This window comes from Phalangium opilio, unplaced genomic scaffold (genome assembly GCF_054372755.1).
Source record: "Phalangium opilio isolate 3A_F unplaced genomic scaffold, DU_Popi_V2 ptg000093l_1, whole genome shotgun sequence".
In the NCBI taxonomy this organism is placed as follows: Eukaryota; Metazoa; Arthropoda; class Arachnida; order Opiliones; family Phalangiidae; genus Phalangium; species Phalangium opilio.
Window position 1 is genome coordinate 3,954,031 of NW_028324198.1, and position 15,895 is coordinate 3,969,925.

The 15,895-nt window shown below is 42.2% G+C and overlaps 19 non-coding genes across 19 annotated transcripts; all 19 read right to left on the bottom strand.

Moving 5' to 3' along the window:
- Positions 1-145: 145 nt before the first annotated feature.
- TRNAP-UGG (transfer RNA proline (anticodon UGG)) lies at positions 146-217 on the bottom strand. The gene has a single exon. It is a non-coding gene; the product is annotated as a tRNA-Pro (tRNA).
- Positions 218-786: 569 nt separating this feature from the next.
- Positions 787-858, bottom strand: TRNAP-UGG (transfer RNA proline (anticodon UGG)). The gene has a single exon. It is a non-coding gene; the product is annotated as a tRNA-Pro (tRNA).
- A 1,369-nt stretch (positions 859-2,227) lies between these two features.
- Positions 2,228-2,299, bottom strand: TRNAP-UGG (transfer RNA proline (anticodon UGG)). The gene has a single exon. It is a non-coding gene; the product is annotated as a tRNA-Pro (tRNA).
- A 1,734-nt stretch (positions 2,300-4,033) lies between these two features.
- On the bottom strand, positions 4,034-4,106 carry TRNAV-UAC (transfer RNA valine (anticodon UAC)). The gene has a single exon. It is a non-coding gene; the product is annotated as a tRNA-Val (tRNA).
- Positions 4,107-4,682: 576 nt separating this feature from the next.
- On the bottom strand, positions 4,683-4,754 carry TRNAP-UGG (transfer RNA proline (anticodon UGG)). Its single transcript has one exon. It is a non-coding gene; the product is annotated as a tRNA-Pro (tRNA).
- Positions 4,755-5,643: 889 nt separating this feature from the next.
- On the bottom strand, positions 5,644-5,715 carry TRNAP-UGG (transfer RNA proline (anticodon UGG)). Its single transcript has one exon. It is a non-coding gene; the product is annotated as a tRNA-Pro (tRNA).
- A 248-nt stretch (positions 5,716-5,963) lies between these two features.
- Positions 5,964-6,035, bottom strand: TRNAP-UGG (transfer RNA proline (anticodon UGG)). Its single transcript has one exon. It is a non-coding gene; the product is annotated as a tRNA-Pro (tRNA).
- A 567-nt stretch (positions 6,036-6,602) lies between these two features.
- TRNAP-AGG (transfer RNA proline (anticodon AGG)) lies at positions 6,603-6,674 on the bottom strand. The gene has a single exon. It is a non-coding gene; the product is annotated as a tRNA-Pro (tRNA).
- Positions 6,675-7,243: 569 nt separating this feature from the next.
- Positions 7,244-7,315, bottom strand: TRNAP-UGG (transfer RNA proline (anticodon UGG)). Its single transcript has one exon. It is a non-coding gene; the product is annotated as a tRNA-Pro (tRNA).
- A 400-nt stretch (positions 7,316-7,715) lies between these two features.
- On the bottom strand, positions 7,716-7,787 carry TRNAP-UGG (transfer RNA proline (anticodon UGG)). The gene has a single exon. It is a non-coding gene; the product is annotated as a tRNA-Pro (tRNA).
- Positions 7,788-8,035: 248 nt separating this feature from the next.
- Positions 8,036-8,107, bottom strand: TRNAP-UGG (transfer RNA proline (anticodon UGG)). Its single transcript has one exon. It is a non-coding gene; the product is annotated as a tRNA-Pro (tRNA).
- Positions 8,108-8,195: 88 nt separating this feature from the next.
- TRNAP-AGG (transfer RNA proline (anticodon AGG)) lies at positions 8,196-8,267 on the bottom strand. Its single transcript has one exon. It is a non-coding gene; the product is annotated as a tRNA-Pro (tRNA).
- Positions 8,268-8,515: 248 nt separating this feature from the next.
- On the bottom strand, positions 8,516-8,587 carry TRNAP-UGG (transfer RNA proline (anticodon UGG)). Its single transcript has one exon. It is a non-coding gene; the product is annotated as a tRNA-Pro (tRNA).
- A 247-nt stretch (positions 8,588-8,834) lies between these two features.
- Positions 8,835-8,906, bottom strand: TRNAP-UGG (transfer RNA proline (anticodon UGG)). The gene has a single exon. It is a non-coding gene; the product is annotated as a tRNA-Pro (tRNA).
- A 248-nt stretch (positions 8,907-9,154) lies between these two features.
- On the bottom strand, positions 9,155-9,226 carry TRNAP-UGG (transfer RNA proline (anticodon UGG)). Its single transcript has one exon. It is a non-coding gene; the product is annotated as a tRNA-Pro (tRNA).
- Positions 9,227-9,474: 248 nt separating this feature from the next.
- TRNAP-UGG (transfer RNA proline (anticodon UGG)) lies at positions 9,475-9,546 on the bottom strand. Its single transcript has one exon. It is a non-coding gene; the product is annotated as a tRNA-Pro (tRNA).
- An 88-nt stretch (positions 9,547-9,634) lies between these two features.
- On the bottom strand, positions 9,635-9,706 carry TRNAP-UGG (transfer RNA proline (anticodon UGG)). Its single transcript has one exon. It is a non-coding gene; the product is annotated as a tRNA-Pro (tRNA).
- A 728-nt stretch (positions 9,707-10,434) lies between these two features.
- Positions 10,435-10,506, bottom strand: TRNAP-UGG (transfer RNA proline (anticodon UGG)). Its single transcript has one exon. It is a non-coding gene; the product is annotated as a tRNA-Pro (tRNA).
- Positions 10,507-10,594: 88 nt separating this feature from the next.
- On the bottom strand, positions 10,595-10,666 carry TRNAP-UGG (transfer RNA proline (anticodon UGG)). Its single transcript has one exon. It is a non-coding gene; the product is annotated as a tRNA-Pro (tRNA).
- Positions 10,667-15,895: the final 5,229 nt, after the last annotated feature.

Consider the following 15,895-nt stretch of genomic DNA (forward strand, 5'->3'; position numbering starts at 1 on the left):
TTGAACCCGGTACCACTCGCACCCTAAGCGAGTAGCATAGCCCTAGACCAACGAACCATGTGTGTCACTAAACATGCTCAACTCATAGGCCTACCCTGTAGTTAGTTGCATTTAAATAGTCACTTAATTACATCTGCATATACTCGGGTCCGTCCGGGATTTGAACCCGGGACCACTCGCACCCAAAGCGAGTATCATACCCCTAGACCAACGGACCACGTGTGTAACAAAACATGCTCAACTCATAGGCCTACCCTGTAGTTAGTTGCTTTTAAATAGTCACTAAATTGCTTCTGCATAAACTCGGGTCCGTCCAGGATTTCAAACCGGGGCCACTCACACCCGAAGCGTGTATCATACCCCTAGACCAACGGACCATGAATGATACTGAAACATGCTAAACTCGTAGGCCTACCTTGTTGTTAGTTGCATTTAATTAGTCACTAAATTACTTCTGCAAAAACTCGGCTTCGTCCGGGATTTTATCCCGGGACCACACGCACCCTAAGCGAGTATCATACCCCTAGACCAACGGACCATGTGTGTAACTAAACATACTCAACTCATAGGCCTACCTTGTTGTTAGTTGCATTTAAATAGTCTCTTAATTACTTCTGCAAAAACTCGAGTTCATCCAGGATTTGAACCCGGGACCACTCGCACCCAAAGCGAGTATCATACCCCTAGACCAAAGGACCATGTGTGTAACTAAAAATGCTCAACTCATAGGCCTACCCTGTAGTTAGTTGCATTAAAATAGCCACTAATTTACTTTTGCAAAAACTCGGGTCCGTCCGGGATTTAAACCCGGGACCACTCGCACCCAAAGCGAGTATCATACCCCTAGACCAACGGACCATGTGCGTAACTAAACATGCTCAACTCATAGGCCTACCCTGTAGTTAGTTGCATTAAAATAGTCACTAATTTACTTTTGCAAAAACTCGGGTCCGTCCGGGATTTGGACCCGGGACCACTCGCACCCAAAGCGAGTATCATACCCCTAGACCAACGGACCATGTGTGTAACTAAACATGCTCAACTCATAGGCCTACCCTGTAGTTAGTTGCTTTTAAATAGTCTCTAAATTACTTCGGCAAAAACTCGGGTCCGTCCGGGATTTTATCTCGGGACCACTCACACCCTAAGCAAGTATCATACCCCTAGACCAACGGACCATGCCTGTAAGCAAATATGCTCAACTCATAGGCCTACCTTGTAGTTAGTTGCATATAAATAGCCACTAAATTACTTCTGCAAAAACTCGGGTCCGTCCGGGATTTGAACCCGGTACCACACGCACCCTAAGCGAGTAGCATAGCCCTAGACCAACGGACCATGTGTGTAACTAAACATGCTCAACTCATAGGCCTACCCTGTATTTAGTTGCTTTTAAATAGTCACTAAATTGCTTCTGCATAAACTCGAGTCCGTCCTGGATTTCAACCCGGGGCCACTCACACCCGAAGCGTGTATCATACCCCTAGACCAACGGACCATGAATGATACTGAAACATGCTAAACTCGTAGGCCTACCTTGTTGTTAGTTGCATTTAATTAGTCACTAAATTACTTCTGCAAAAACTCGGCTTCGTCCGGGATTTTATCCCGGGACCACACGCACCCTAAGCGAGTATCATACCCCTAGACCAACGGACCATGTGTGTAACTAAACATACTCAACTCATAGGCCTACCTTGTTGTTAGTTGCATTTAAATAGTCTCTTAATTACTTCTGCGAAAACTCGAGTTCATCCAGGATTTGAACCCGGGACCACTCGCACCCAAAGCGAGTATCATACCCCTAGACCAACGGACCATGTGTGTAACTAAACATGCTCTACTCATAGGCCTACCCTGTAGTTAGTTGCTTTTAAATAGTCTCTAAATTACTTCGGCAAAAACTCGGGTCCGTCCGGGATTTTATCTCGGGACCACTCACACCCTAAGCGAGTATCATACCCCTAGACCAACGGACCATGCCTGTAACCAAATATGCTCAACTCATAGGCCTACCTGGTAGTTAGTTGCATTTAAATAGCCACTAAATTACTTCTGCAAAAATTCGGGTCCGTCCGGGATTTGAACCCGGTACCACTCGCACCCTAAGCGAGTAGCATAGCCCTAGACCAACGAACCATGTGTGTCACTAAACATGCTCAACTCATAGACCTACCCTGTAGTTAGTTGCATTTAAATAGTCACTTAATTACTTCTGCATATACTCGGGTCCGTCCGGGATTTGAACCCGGGACCACTCGCACCCAAAGCGAGTATCATACCCCTAGACCAACGGACCACGTGTGTAACTAAACATGCTCAACTCATAGGCCTACCCTGTAGTTAGTTGCTTTTAAATAGTCACTAAATTGCTTCTGCATAAACTCGGGTCCGTCCAGGATTTCAACCCGGGGCCACTCACACCCGAAGCGTGTATCATACACCAACGGACCATGAATGATTATATAAAAACGTCTTGGTTTGGACCAAGGCCGAAAAAACAAACGATATGTGTGAGGTTTATCAATTGACTGAAGTTTCAGATATTGAAATTTTTTCTAGTTATTTTTATACACTCAATCCTTAATCAATATTTAATTCAATCAACTGATTTTACTGTTAATCGACCTAGTCCCTCTAAATTAATTGAAAAAATTACATATCTACGCTTTTTCAAGAACAATTACATTTTCCGAAAACATTCTATCGTGAAATTAATTTATCATGTTGAGGATACAGTATTGAATATTTGAAATGTTCTACTGGATGTCTAAAACAAGCAAGCGAACTTTGGCATAACTCGAATGGAAAATGTAAATATTTGATCGTGGATGCCAAACAAGGGTGTTGCGCGAATTTATACATTTAATTTCGTAAATCGAAATGCTACATTTCTATTGTCGCCTCTTTGATGGTAAAGTTGCACTGGAACTTCCTTTTCCGTACTTAAGAATTTCTTGGTCATAACTCAGTCTATGGTAATATTGGCTGAGTGTGTTGCGACGGCTCAGATGACCCATACACTGAAACCACTGGTGATTATAAAATGCCATATATTGGGAAAATAGAGGAAGGGAGGGGGTGTCGGAGTTAGATGTGACCTTCTTGGCATAACTAGTAATGAATGATTTGTTTAACCATATTATTTCCGCGGGAAATGAATATAACAAGTCTGAGAAGTATTTCTGTTTATGTGATCTTTACCCTTTACCACACAGGATAAACTTTGTTGCTTTGTCTTAAGTAGACGACATTCACTCTAAACGACAGTCTTATCAACAACTTAAAACAGATTTAAACTTCTTTTGGTGCAAACTTGAAAATTTGTCAAGCCAGCAACAATTAAAACTATGTCGGTCAAAATGCTCACAAGTTAGTGAGTATCGACACGAAATCCCTTCAAAATAATTAATTTCATGATAAAATGTTTTCGGAAAATGTAATTGTTCTTGAAAAAGCGTAGATATGTAATTTTTTCAATTAATTTAGAGGGACTAGGTCGATTAACAGTAAAATCAGTTGATTGAATTAAATATTGATTAAGGATTGAGTGTATAAAAATAACTAGAAAAAATTTCAATATCTGAAACTTCAGTCAATTGATAAACCTCACACATATCGTTTGTTTTTTCGGCCTTGGTCCAAACCAAGACGTTTTTATATAATATCTGTCGCTTCAGTCTTAATGTAATTAAATTTTGAGTAATTATGTTTTCTTTACCGCTTATTATTATGTCCAATTACGATGGTCAAAACATGTATCTAGCAGGGCCCAAACGTTGCACCTTCCGAGTGTTAGGCGGACGAGATAACCACTACACTACACATACCTGGTAATACTGAGATTCCTAAGAGATCTAGCTTATTATTATGTCCAATCACGATGGTCAAAACATGTATCTACCAGGGCTCGAACCCGGGACCTTCCGCGTGTAAAGCGGACGTGATAACCACTACACAATGAATACTTGGTTATTCTGAGTTTTCGAAGAGATCTAGCTTATTATTGTGTCCAATAACGATAGTCAAGTCATGTATCTACCAGGGCTCGAACCTGGGACCTTCCGAGTGTAAAGCGGACGTGATAACCACTACACCATAGATACTTGGTTATTTTGAGTTTTCGAAGAGCTCTAGCATTATTATTATGTCCAATCACGATGGTCGAAACAAGTACTTCTGTAATTAACTAAAATTAACATACTTAGACTTAATTGTTTCTGATTAGACTAGCCGATCGCACACCCTGAATACTTAATTGTTAAATTAAGAGTATTCCGAAAAGTAACTTCGCTCTAGTTTCTCGGTTAGGGGTGGTTAAATATCACGAAAAACCCCATGTTAATCTCCATAGGAAAATTGGTAAAAGCATGTGAATTTTGATTTAACGTTACAAAAGAGTATCAAGTCATATCTACAAGGGCCTACCGGCCCTGTAGAATACTGAAACATGCTAAACTCGTAGGCCTACCTTGTTGTTAGTTGCATTTAATTAGTCACTAAATTACTTCTGCAAAAACTCGGCTTCGTCCGGGATTTTATCCCGGGACCACTCGCACCCAAAGCGAGTATCATACCCCTAGACCAAAGGACCATGTGTGTAACTAAAAATGCTCAACTCATAGGCCTACCCTGTAGTTAGTTGCATTAAAATAGCCACTAATTTACTTTTGCAAAAACTCGGGTCCGTCCGGGATTTGAACCCGGGACCACTCGCACCCAAAGCGAGTATCATACCCCTAGACCAACGGACCATGTGTGTAACTAAACATGCTCAACTCATAGGCCTACCCTGTAGTTAGTTGCATTAAAATAGTCACTAATTTACTTTTGCAAAAACTCGGGTCCGTCCGGGATTTGGACCCGGGACCACTCGCACCCAAAGCGAGTATCATACCCCTAGACCAACGGACCATGTGTGTAACTAAACATAATCAACTCATAGGCCTACCCTGTAGTTAGTTGCTTTTAAATAGTCTCTAAATTACTTCGGCAAAAACTCGGGTCCGTCCGGGATTTTATCTCGGGACCACTCACACCCTAAGCGAGTATCATACCCCTAGACCAACGGACCATGCCTGTAACCAAATATGCTCAACTCATAGGCCTACCTTGTAGTTAGTTGCATATAAATAGCCACTAAATTACTTCTGCAAAAACTCGGGTCCGTCCGGGATTTGAACCCGGTACCACACGCACCCTAAGCGAGTAGCATAGCCCTAGACCAACGGACCATGTGTGTAACTAAACATGCTCAACTCATAGGCCTACCCTGTAGTTAGTTGCTTTTAAATAGTCACTAAATTGCTTCTGCATAAACTCGGGTCCGTCCAGGATTTCAACCCGGGGCCACTCACACCCGAAGCGTGTATCATACCCCTAGACCAACGGACCATGAATGATACTGAAACATGCTAAACTCGTAGGCCTACCTTGTTGTTAGTTGCATTTAATTAGTCACTAAATTACTTCTGCAAAAACCCGGCTTCGTCCGGGATTTTATCCCGGGACCACACGCACCCTAAGCGAGTATCATACCCCTAGACCAACGGACCATGTGTATAACTAAACATACTCAACTCATAGGCCTACCTTGTTGTTAGTTGCATTTAAATAGCCACTAATTTACTTTTGCAAAAACTCGGGTCCGTCCGGGATTTGAACCCGGGACCACTCGCACCCAAAGCGAGTATCATACCCCTAGACCAACGGACCATGTGTGTAACTAAACATACTCAACTCATAGGCCAACCTTGTTGTTAGTTGCATTTAAATAGTCTCTTAATTACTTCTGCAAAAACTCGAGTTCATCCAGGAATTGAACCCGGGACCACTCGCACCCAAAGCGAGTATCATACCCCTAGACCAATGGACCATGTGTGTAACTAAAAATGCTCAACTCATAGGCCTACCCTGTAGTTAGTTGCATTAAAATAGCCACTAATTTACTTTTGCAAAAACTCGGGTCCGTCCGGGCTTTGAACCCGGGACCACTCGCACCCAAAGCGAGTATCATACCCCTAGACCAACGGACCATGTGTGTAACTAAACATGCTCAACTCATAGGCCTACCCTGTAGTTAGTTGCATTAAAATAGTCACTAATTTACTTTTGCAAAAACTCGGGTCCGTCCGGGATTTTATCTCGGGACCACTCACACCCTAAGCGAGTATCATACCCCTAGACCAACGGACCATGCCTGTAACCAAATATGCTCAACTCATAGGCCTACCTTGTAGTTAGTTGCATTTAAATAGCCACTAAATTACTTCTGCAAAAACTCGGGTCCGTCCGGGATTTGAACCCGGTACCACACGCACCCTAAGCGAGTAGCATAGCCCTAGACCAACGAACCATGTGTGTAACTAAACATGCTCAACTCATAGACCTACCCTGTAGTTAGTTGCATTTAAATAGTCACTAATTTACTTTTGCAAATCTCGAGTCCGTCCAGGATTTGAACCCGGGACCACTCGCACCCAAAGCGAGTATCATACCCCTAGACCAACGGACCATGTGTGTAACTAAACATGCTCAACTCATAGGCCTACCCTGTAGTTAGTTGCTTTTAAATAGTCTCTAAATTACTTCTGCAAAAACTCGGGTCCGTCCGGGATTTGAACCCGGTACCACTCGCACCCTAAGCGAGTATCATACCCCTAGACCAACGAACCATGTGTGTAACTAAACATGCTCAACTCATAGACCTACCCTGTAGTTAGTTGCATTTAAATAGTCACTTAATTACTTCTGCATATACTCGGGTCCGTCCGGGATGTGAACCCGGGACCACTCGCACCCAAAGCGAGTATCATACCCCTAGACCAACGGACCATGTGTGTAACTAAACATGCTCAACTCATAGGCCTACCCTGTAGTTAGTTGCTTTTAAATAGTCACTAAATTGCTTCTGCATAAACTCGGGTCCGTCCAGGATTTGAACCCGGGGCCACTCACACCCGAAGCGTGTATCATACCCCTAGACCAACGGACCATGAATGATACTGAAACATGCTAAACTCGTAGGCCTACCTTGTTGTTAGTTAAATTTAAATAGTCTCTTAATTACTTCTGCAAAAACTAGGCTTCATCCAGGATTTGAACCCGGGAACACTCGCACCCAAAGCGAGTATCATAGCCCTACACCAACGAACCATGTGTGTAACTAAACATGCTCAATTCATAGACCTACCCTGCAGTTAGTTACTTTTAAATAGTCACTTAATTACTTCTGCATATACTCGAGTCCGTCCGGGATTTGAACCCGGGACCACTCGCACCCAAAGCGAGTATCATACCCCTAGACCAACGGACCATGTGTGTAACTAAACATGCTCAACTCATAGGCCTACCCTGTAGTTAGTTGCTTTTAAATAGTCTCTAAATTACTTCGGCAAAAACTCGGGTCCGTCCGGGATTTTATCTCGGGACCACTCACACCCTAAGCGAGTATCATACCCCTAGACCATGCCTGTAACCAAATATGCTCAACTCATAGGCCTACCTTGTAGTTAGTTGCATTTAAATAGCCACTAAATTACTTCTGCAAAAAATCGGGTCCGTCCGGGATTTGAACCCGGTACCACTCGCACCCTAAGCGAGTAGCATAGCCCTAGACCAACGAACCATGTGTGTAACTAAACATGCTCAATTCATAGACCTACCCTGCAGTTAGTTACTTTTAAATAGTCACTTAATTACTTCTGCATATACTCGAGTCCGTCCGGGATTTGAACCCGGGACCACTCGCACCCAAAGCGAGTATCATACCCCTAGACCAACGGACCATGTGTGTAACTAAACATGCTCAACTCATAGGCCTACCCTGTAGTTAGTTGCTTTTAAATAGTCTCTAAATTACTTCTGCAAAAACTAGGCTTCATCCAGGATTTGAACCCGGGAACACTCGCACCCAAAGCGAGTATCATAGCCCTACACCAACGAACCATGTGTGTAACTAAACATGCTCAACTCATAGACCTACCCTGCAGTTAGTTACTTTTAAATAGTCACTTAATTACTTCTGCATATACTCGAGTCCGTCCGGGATTTGAACCCGGGACCACTCGCACCCAAAGCGAGTATCATACCCCTAGACCAACGGACCATGTGTGTAACTAAACATGCTCAACTCATAGGCCTACCCTGTAGTTAGTTGCTTTTAAATAGTCACTAAATTGCTTCTGCATAAACTTGGGTCCGTCCAGGATTTGAACCCGGGGCCACTCACACCCTAAGCGAGTATCATACCCCTAGACCAACGGACCATCCCTGTAACCAAATATGCTCAACTCTTAGGCCTACCTTGTAGTTAGTTGCATTTAAATAGCCACTAAATTACTTCTGCAAAAACTCGGGTCCGTCCGGGATTTGAACCCGGTACCACTCGCACCCTAAGCGAGTAGCATAGCCCTAGACCAACGAACCATGTGTGTAACTAAACATGCTCAACTCATAGACCTACCCTGTAGTTAGTTGCATTTAAATAGTCACTTAATTACTTCTGCATATACTCGGGTCCGTCCGGGATTTGAACCCGGGACCACTCGCACCCAAAGCGAGTATCATACCCCTAGACCAACGGACCATGTGTGTAACTAAACATGCTCAACTCATAGGCCTACCCTGTAGTTAGTTGCATTAAAATAGTCACTAATTTACTTTCGCAAAAACTCGGGTCCGTCCGGGATTTGAACCCGGGACCACTCGCACCCAAAGCGAGTATAAACCCCTAGACCAACGGACCATGTGTGTAACTAAACATGCTCAACTCATAGGCCTACCCTGTAGTTAGTTGCATTAAAATAGTCACTAATTTACTTTTGCAAAAACTCGGGTCCGTCCGGGATTTGAACCCGGGACCACTCGCACCCAAAGCGAGTATCATACCCCTAGACCAACGGACCATGTGTGTAACTAAACATGCTCAACTCATAGGCCTACCCTGTAGTTAGTTGCTTTTAAATAGTCTCTAAATTACTTCGGCAAACACTCGGGTCTGTCCGGGATTTGAACCCGGGACCACTCGCACCCAAAGCGAGTATCATACCCCTAGACCAACGGACCATGTATGTAACTAAACATGCTCAACTCATAGGCCTACCCTGTAGTTAGTTGCTTTTAAATAGTCACTAAATTGCTTCTGCATAAACTCGGGTCCGTCCGGGATTTGAACCCGGGACCACTCGCACCCAAAGCGAGTATCATACCCCTAGACCAACGAACCATGTATGTAACTAAACATGCTCAACTCATAGGCCTACCCTGTAGTTAGTTGCTTTTAAATAGTCTCTAAATTACTTCGGCAAAAACTCGGGTCCGTCCGGGATTTTATCTCGGGACCACTCACACCCTAAGCGAGTATCATACCCCTAGACCAACGGACCATGCCTGTAACCAAATATGCTCAACTCATAGGCCTACCTTGTAGTTAGTTGCATTTAAATAGCCAGTAAATTACTTCTGCAAAAACTCGGGTCCGTCCGGGATTTGAACCCGGGACCACTCGCACCCAAAGCGAGTATCATACCCCTAGACCAACGAACCATGTATGTAACTAAACATGCTCAACTCATAGGCCTACCCTGTAGTTAGTTGCTTTTAAATAGTCTCTAAATTACTTCGGCAAAAACTCGGGTCCCTCCGGGATTTGAACCCGGGACCACTCGCACCCAAAGCGAGTATCATACCCCTAGACCAACGGACCATGTGTGTAACTAAACATGCTCAACTCATAGGCCTACCCTGTAGTTAGTTGCTTTTAAATAGTCACTAAATTGCTTCTGCATAAACTCGGGTCCGTCCAGGATTTGAACCCGGGGCCACTCACACCCGAAGCGTGTATCATACCCCTAGACCAACGGACCATGAATGATACTGAAACATGCTAAACTCGTAGGCCTACCTTGTTGTTAGTTGCTTTTAATTAGTCACTAAATTACTTCTGCAAAAACTCGGCTTCGTCCGGGATTTTAACCCGGGACCACACACACCCTAAGCGAGTATCATACCCCTAGACCAACGGACCATGTGTGTAACTAAACATACTCAACTCATAGGCCTACCTTGTAGTTAGTTGAATTTAAATAGTCTCTTAATTACTTCTGCAAAAACTCGAGTTCATCCAGGATTTGAACCCGGGACCACTCGCACCCAAAGCGAGTATCATAGCCCTACACCAACGAACCATGTGTGTAATTAACATGCTCAACTCAAAGACCTACCCTGTAGTTAGTTGCTTTTAAATAGTCACTTAATTACATCTGCATATACTCGAGTCCGTCCGGGATTTGAACCCGGGACCACTCGCACCCAAAGCGAGTATCATACACCTAGACCAATGGACCATGTGTGTAACTAAAAATGCTCAACTCATAGGCCTACCCTGTAGTTAGTTGCATTAAAATAGCCACTAATTTACTTTTGCAAAAACTCGGGTCCGTCCGGGATTTGAACCCGGGACCACTCGCACCCAAAGCGAGTATCATACCCCTAGACCAACGGACCATGTGTGTAACTAAACATGCTCAACTCATAGGCCTACCCTGTAGTTAGTTGCATTAAAATAGTCACTAATTTACTTTTGCAAAAACTCGGGTCCGTCCGGGATTTGAACCCGGGACCACTCGCACCCAAAGCGAGTATCATACCCCTAGACCAACGGACCATGTGTGTAACTAAACATGCTCAACTCATAGGCCTACCCTGTAGTTAGTTGCTTTTAAATAGTCTCTAAATTACTTCGGCAAAAACTCGGGTCCGTCCGGGATTTTATCTCGGGACCACTCACACCCTAAGCGAGTATCATACCCCTAGACCAACGGACCATGCCTGTAACCAAATATGCTCAACTCATAGGCCTACCTTGTAGTTAGTTGCATTTAAATAGCCACTAAATTACTTCTGCAAAAACTCGGGTCCGTCCGGGATTTGAACCCGGTACCACTCGCACCCTAAGCGAGTAGCATAGCCCTAGACCAACGAACCATGTGTGTAACTAAACATGCTCAACTCATAGACCTACCCTGTAGTTAGTTGCATTTAAATAGTCACTAATTTACTTTTGCAAATCTCGAGTCCGTCCAGGATTTGAACCCGGGACCACTCGCACCCAAGTAACTTATTCTTAGCCAAGGATCCCAAGCCTATTTCTCGTAGTTTAGACCCTTAAAGCAACATGCGGCTCCATTGGCGCCCCTACCATGATGCCTAGCCTTGTATATACATAATAATTTTACCTTGCCGTAGGTAGGTAACAATGAGACTTAATGCATTAGGGAGGATCTGAAAATTATCCTAACAAGCTAAACCCAATGTACAATAGAAAGGTCGTCAATAAGGGGCGCACTGGAGCTCCACCTTGCTTTAAATAAATTTTTCCATTTCAAACTATGTTATTTTAAAAATGCAAATACCCTTGTGGTAAGAATAATAAGACTCTCTATAACATGCATCGTATCGGTCTCGAAAAAGTTGGTTACCAAATGCCAAATCTAATTGACAATGATAGTCAGTCGAATACTTTTGTTCTAGACCCGGCAAAAGAGATATTCCATGTGAATCAAAGAACATTCTCAGTGCCGTTTGGCTCTTTAAAAAGTTAATATTGAAATCTCCAACCACAACTGTTGGAATAGACGAATCATATTTCATGTCAAACAAAGGGTTAAAGTCCTCAAACACAGTTCTCAAACTTCCTAAGGGAGATTTGTACAACACCACCACAGATATAAGTTCTCCTTCTATGTAAACATCTAACCAGCAACGTTCCACGTGAGAATTTCTAACAGGAATGTCACTTCGTAAAACTCTAGTATCTATCTCTTTAACTTCGTTTTCAGGCGTGTCTCTTAAATATATGGACGAACCAAAAGCAACTCTGCGTGCCGTACTTGGCAAGTAAATACCACCTACTTCCTTAAAAGATGGAACTCTAAAATCGTCCGTCTCTTTTTTCCACGTTTCAACAAAACATAACATTTGACTTTTCATAATTACATTGTCTGCTAAAACATCTTCTAAATGAGCATTTAAAGACTGCACGTTATGTGCATAAATGTAAAGGGGATCATGCAAGAAAGGTAGTTCGATGCTTTTTGTGTCTCGCAACCTCTTAAGTTCCAATTCTACTAGGTTGTTTTTGGGTGAATTAGGAACTTTAAATTTTCCATCAATATATAAACCGGAAGCGGTTTTCGCTCTTTACAAGCCACATATAAATGCGCTCTTTCAATTTTTTTTGTAGCCTTACAATGAACCACTACCGAGGAGTAAGTATCACCCTGACTTTTATGTATCGTAATGGCCTCAGAAACAACCAAAGGCAATTGTTTCCTAGAAACTGAGGCATTATTTTGTCTCCATTTTCTATTAAACGACTTGATGACCTTTTCAACAGGCGTCCACGAAGCGTTAATATTACTATTCAAATATAACCCATGACATTTTTGCCTCAACATTTTCCCAACTTTGGGATCGTCAAACTCCATCCATACCCTGAACGGGATTTTATCCCCGACCCTATTTGTGCCGTACTCTATCTTTCTTAACCAACCTGTCGCGCCATTAGTTAGTCCGTCAGAGGTGTCAACATTGTTGGTCATCATACATCTCGCGCCACACGCAAGAGTCAATTGTTTGGGCAGACCATACGTATCAGACGTTGCTAACTTTTCAACTTGGGAAAGTATGTTATTTTTAACTTCACTACTAAGATCACCATTGACAACATCTACTGAAACCGAAACAGCCTTTTCCGTATTCATGTTTAAAAGCTTATTTTGATTGAATTGGTTTACTTCCGCGTTAGTGGCGAAAAGATGTATCGCTTCTTTTGGGGGTACACGCTGAGGCGTTACCTCCAGACTACTAAAGAAATCAATATCATTTTGAGTCATACTTCCCACAGCCATTCTATTTAAAGCTTCAGCAAATATTTTATCATCCCTCTGTCTCATAATTTCCTCAAGTTCGGCAAATTCAAATTGCTCCCATATTGGGTTACCAATTAACGACGCGTAAGGATTATCTTTCTCACTTTGACCTTGAAATGCGAAATAATCGCAAACTGGTCTCAATTGGTTAAAGTCTCCAACTAGAACGACAGACACACCACCAAAATAATCAGGACAACCCATAATCTCTTGTAACCTAGCGTTTACCCGATTAAACACTTTCGCTCCAACCATTGAAATTTCGTCAATTATTACTAGTTTTACTTGACCATAGAGTAACCTGCATTTATGAAGTGTTTCACTTTCCAATCTCGATATATTTCCACCAAATTGGCTAACGGGTAAACTAAAAGTACTGTGCAAAGTTGCCCCACCTATGTTAAAGGCAGCCTTGCCAGTAGATGCGCAACGGATTACTTTCGCTTCCGATGGATTACTCCCAGGTTGTTTGTTGTAAAACCTTGACACAGATTCAAATATAGCACTAATTCATTTTTAAGTTTCAGCCATTTACCACAAGCTTCAACTTCATTGCTCTCTCCCTCATCAACATGATCGTGGGCGGCTTTAGTCACTCTACGGGCTTTGGAATATTCGTACCAGGCACCAAATTGAGCTAACGTTATTGCCTCTAGTTCCTCTGGCCTTTGAACATAATGTTCTAGCATCCCAGAGGCAAAAACGTCATTACTGTCTGCTGGTAGTTCTTCAAGTTCAGATTGACTCTTAAGAATGTGTACACGATTTTCAGGGGCATTGGTGTTTATAAAAACACAGGCGCGACTGCACCTGGACACAGGAATTTGTAAACCACAGTAAGCCGCTTCCTGAGCGCTTACCTCGTGGGCATTCAAGAACTGATTAGCAATTAGTTTCAACTTCTGTTTTACTGTACATTTATCATTTTTTGCCTGTTTAGAAGCTTCGCGCAGAAGCAAAGACATCCCTCTTTGAGACTTTCCTATATATGATACAATATACATAACCAGTGCGTAAGCATCAAGAACGAATTGAATGTCCATATTCGCCTGCCAAAGACGCAAAGCGCACGGATTGTAAGGATTAACTCTAGTATCTTTGGGGTGTCTTTTCAACAAAACTGTTTTCCTTTTGAGGTCATAAGTAACGGCAGAAATATACTCGTCTTCAGATATACGCAACTTAGCTAGCAACTCCTCAAAACTATCTACCCAAAACTCTTTTTCTTTCGATTGCAACATCTCATACAATTTCTTTGACCTTTCCTTACATCTGAGTTCTTCCTGTACGCTACCAGGCTCTCTTAAACCAGGGTCGTAAATTATGGTTCTGGGCATAGGTGGAAACGGGATTCCAAAACGACAAACGGAATTATTATCGACCTTCTTTCTACAAGTCGTTGTGTGTTTGTGAATTTGTAATCGTGTTAACAAATCTAAATGTTCGTCATTGTGCTCAGCAGCACAAGAAATAACATTATCAATAAATTCCTCTACTTCCTTAACATTTGAGAGATCAGTTTTAAGTTTTGGAGCATCTTTTATCCAAATCAAACCATGTTGGTGGGGCGAACCTCTTTGCTGTATTTCTACTCTAAAATAATAGTCTTCTATAACGCCAAGAGGACTAAATTTCTGTAGAGCCTTAAGCAAAGCCCGAAAACGGTGGTCAAAATATCTAGCGCAAGTAACAGGATCATCCTGAATCAACTTTGCCTTTTCCGAAAAACTTAAATTGCTAATATCATCGTTAGGTAAACTCTCCTGCCCAGAGGCTAGTCTCAAAATATTCAGTAGCTCAGGCCATTTACTTTCGGCAGCCGAAAACGTTGTGAAAAAGGTAGCCGTACCAAGCTGTCTAATCATACCCATCAATTCCTTTTGTCTGTGTTGCCAATAAGAAGGCGAGCTCTGTAGTCTTTCTAAAACCCTAAAACCATCATCCTGCTTAATTAAAGCATCAAGAAAACCTGCAGAAGCTAAAAGTCCAGCAGTATAATTCGACCCATCTGTTCTTTTAGTTTTCCTCATGCAAACCTGTATAGATTGACTAACTTTCAAGGTTTCTAATTTGACAAAAGAGTAAAACAATTTCGAAGGATTTTTAGCACAGCGCCTATCAATATTACGAAGCTCCCATTTAAAAATATCACCAAAACTTCCCTTAACCTTAAGATTCATTTTTTGACCTACGTAGATGCTCGGGAATGACAATTCTTCCGCATCCTCGTCAAAGAGTAAAGACATTGGGGTTTGACCTTCACCGGGAGCAAACTTAACATGCATGGTATTACTTGGCAAAAAATTACTTAAAGAAACTAATAATGTATCTTGATTCCCAACTGTTAACGAACTACTTTCGTTAGGTTCATTCCACATATCATCGCTATCATTCTCTGCGTTTATTGGCGCAACTGGATTATCTCCTGCAACATCATCTTGATTTACCTGACGGTCATTTTCGTCAACAATAAATTCAAGTTCTTCAGGAATGGGGTCTAATATGTCACTCTTAACGGTAATTCCATGTTTAACATACAAAGGCGTTTTTACCAGAACGTTAAGGGCCTCTAAAATGACTTTGGGTCTCACAGTTTCGTACAAATAGGGTGTGTTATACTGCATTCTTCTCATAAACTCAATTTGAATAGTATCCGTGTCTCGAGGTAACCTTGGTAAAACCGAGGCGGTGGACTCTACATTTATAGGGACGTTAACCACATTTCCTTTAATACCACGTTGTTGGTCACACCCTAACCTTCGTATTTGCATGAATGGTATTCGTGGTGATATCATTCTTTCTTCTAAATTACTTATGTTACTTAATTGCGCAGGTATTTCAGGAAACACAAATCCATTTTCCCTTGAAAATTTTGGAATTTGCTTTCTCTTAACGCTTTTATTACAAGTACTACACAAAAATATTTCATCATTCAACTCTCTTTGTTCAATACCAGGGACTGA